A 3,879-nucleotide genomic window follows, 5' to 3' on the forward strand; every position below is an offset into this window, starting at 1 on the left:
ACAATCAATTTTTTTTTTAATTCATTCAAGTTATTGGCAGTATTTTCTACTTATAATTTGACCTGAGTTCCCTGCTTTTTTTTTTGCTAGTTATCAGTTGAGGATCACTTTCAGCTCCTAGAGGCTACTCTTAGTACCTATGCTGTTACCCTTTTACAACATGATACCTTATGTCTTCAAAGCCAGCAAGAGAATCTTTGAGCACAGGAAAAGACTGAGCTTACTTTTAGAGGGCTCTCTGATTAGGATGCATCTAATCAGAGGGCAAAACCCATTTCATCTTTGCCATTTAACATAGCACTGCCTTAACAGGGATATCCCTTCCTAAGCACAGGCCCAACATACTTAGGCAGGAGGAAGGGTCGGGAATCTTGGGAGCATTTTAGAAAGTTTTCTAGTACCACAACACATAAGGGTGATTTGATTTGAAATGTCCCTTATTCACAAACTGCTACGAGGTAGACTAGTTCTGGAAGGTGAAATGCAGAAAAAACAAGTGATATGCTTCTCATGGAAGTGGACTCTGAACCCACTACCACTGAAATGTATAACAGTGACTTGGTGAAATTACCCAGTCTTCACAATCACAACATGAGAAGCATGTCAAATTATCAAATTATGTTTAATGTCTCCTATATTGGTTTTAGTCCCTGATATCACAAGACAAGACAAATTACAATCCAGGGACCTAAATAATGAAGATATCAAAATAGTTATTACGACATTGGAACAGAAACAGGATAGCAATATTGTAAGATATTGTGCCAACAACACGAACATATAGACAATGGCACAAAACCGTCTGCATTTATGACTCAGATATTGGAAATTCATATTAACAAATGAGAAAAACAATCAATCGGCTATTCTTAGTCACTCCATATTTGATTCTTCTGTCACAGTGGCTTTCCTCCTTTTTGCTTCTATAGTTCAAATTGGAAAATGACTGTCTGCAGTTGTAATATGTGAAAAATAGTCCACACTTTGATGGATCCTTATTACTTATTAAATGTTTAATAGGCTGCAAGACTCACTCTAAGCTCTGTTTCATTTCCCTTGGTGCATATAGTATGACTTGTTAGGGGAAGAATACTAGCAGTTCTTGGCGAGTTTTATAAATAGTATTAGGAAAAACTTCAAGATACTTATTTTCTCCTATTTAGCTTACACTGAGTTGAATTTCAAGCATAATAACCTCAATGGGGAATATTGCTAAAGTTAAATAGAAAATAGAGAGATAAATCCTTACCTGTATATAGAAAACTAGAGAATTAAAGAAATATATTTTTGGTGATCTACACAATCTTCAGAGCATTAGGAAAAGAGAAAGGTCACTGGGCTCAACAAGCAACCCCTGCTGTTTCCTCATCACTGGCTTCCTGTTCACTCTCTCTCCACTCTTCTCTTCTCTTTGTCTAATACATATTGACTTTCTTATTTCACAGACTCTGTGATATTTTGTAGCAAGGGTGGTAACCCTGAAGATTTTCTTTCACTGCAAAACAAAGGGTCACTCCTCTGAAGGTCTTTCATATATCCTCATTTTAAAATGTTGTTTAGAAGAGGAAGGAATACTGTTGTTTAAGGTAATAGAATTTTACATGAAAATTATTTTTTAAAAAAAACAAACCCAGTGTTCTTAAAAATTGGGCACATGTGGTATATATATATATATATATATATATATATATATATATATATGCATATTTATTTTATAACTTATAATTCTACATAGAATTAATGCTTACCCTACTTAAAACAAGCACATAGTTGCATATACATGTGTGTATATATATATATGGGCACACATACATGCATGTTTATGTGTGGAAATACACACATGTATACATCACTCTAAAGCTTAGAGTAAAAGACTAAAAATTTTAGGAAACAAGATTTATAAACTCAGTATAATCAGACTGTATATTGTTAACCAGAAAACAATTTTTTCTCAGTCCTATTCATACGTCCAAGAAACATACCGTGGGTTAATGTTTTAGCTTCATTTTTCTGTGAAACATGTGTTCTCTTATTCATTGTTTTCAACATCACTGATTCCTACAGCACTCTATTTTCTTCATTTTTTTCAACTAAGTATTGGGTGCAAATTAATATCGCCCTCTTTTTACAGAAGTCTCTGAAAGAAACATTTTGGACAAAGTGATTATATTATTTGGGGTCCATTTCTTATCCATAAGCCTACTTATCCCTACTGGGACAATGTTCATTTTTCACTATTGAACTAAAAGTTTTGACTATCAGTGGATCCCTTTATTCCCTCTATTCTTCTCACAAATCCTCTTCCGTTTTGACTTCATCAGAATCTCAATTCTTTAAAAGCTTCTCTGAGCTGACCCACCCACAGAATTGAACAGTCACACCAACTTAATCGATTATAATTACTCTTGTACCACTTCAAAAATGATTATAATCCAATTATGATTGGGAACACACTGATACTCTTTCTCTCTATATATCTCCCCTCTTAGAGTATATAAATTTGTGTTTGTGTTTAACCTTAGGATTGTTAGCTTTAAGGAATCAACATACAAACAAGGAATCTAGTTCAATTTGAATTTCAGATAAACAATTGATAAGTGTTTAGGATACTTTAAATTTTATATAAACACAAGACAATATTTTGATGTAAGTATCTCCCATGCAGTGCATTAGTTTTTTATTCCCAATTTGAATCAGTCATATCTTTGTTTATTTATCATCACAAACCCCCGTCTGCTAGCTTAGCATGGAGTCAAATGCCACAAAATGAAACAATAAAAAATAGCCTATAATGGAAAATGACCCATTTTTTTTTTCAGATACTTCATCTGTAAAACAGGGCAATGACACCTGTATAACTAAACTGGAAGCAAATTACATTATAAATGTATATTACTTTCCACAAGAGTTTTCACATAGAAGGTGCTCAGTATTTTATTTTTAAAATTGATAAGAGTGCTAGTGCTAGTTCCTTTGATACCTGTTGATCACTGTAGCTTAGACTTTGACCTGAAAACCAAATTTTAAATTATTCTTCTGAACAGAATATGATAAAAGTATATGCATGCACACACATATATATAAATTATTGCTCTTTGGAGACATAATTCAAATAGCATAAAACAACCCATTTATAGTACATAATAAATCAATGGCGTTATGCTACCATCACAGGTATATAATTTGAAACATTTTATTTGTGTGTAGATGATAAATATATGCAAATGACAAAAATTTCAATAGATATAAAATATGAATGGGAAGTCTTACTTCTACATCCTATTACCAGTCTCTTAATTCTGTCCTCAGAGACAATAAAATAATTACTTTTCAAAAATTATCTCTGAATTTATATGCATATATACATAGCACATAAAATATAGAAATTAAAGAATAGTATATTCAGTTGTGTATTTGATGTTTTTATCACTTAATATGGGTCTTGAAGTTCTTTCCACATTGGCATAAATAAATCTGTCATTCTTCTCAATTATTCTATAATATGCTGGTATATGCACATATACTTTATGTAAACTGATTTATAATGAACATTTAGGTTGTTAATTTGCTTTTATAAATGCTCTAACAGAAAACACTTTTGTTCATCCATCTTTATTCAAATTCATGTATAAGTGCATCTATAAGTTAAATTCTTCCAGTTGAATGCAGTATTTCTTTAAAAATTGCTATGTGAGCCAGTTTTTACTAAAGTACAGAAAGACATACACTGTAGAAATTCCCACAGGGAATGGAAATTTTTCTGTAACGACTCATATCTTCAACGATGAGTGCAGAGAAAGAGCATAGCTTCGGAGACTGCACTTCCAAACTGGACTGGAAAAAAGTGTGGGATATATATATATATATATATATATATAT

This window comes from Marmota marmota, unplaced genomic scaffold, assembly GCF_001458135.2.
Source record: "Marmota marmota marmota unplaced genomic scaffold, marMar, whole genome shotgun sequence".
Classification (NCBI taxonomy): Eukaryota; Metazoa; Chordata; class Mammalia; order Rodentia; family Sciuridae; genus Marmota; species Marmota marmota.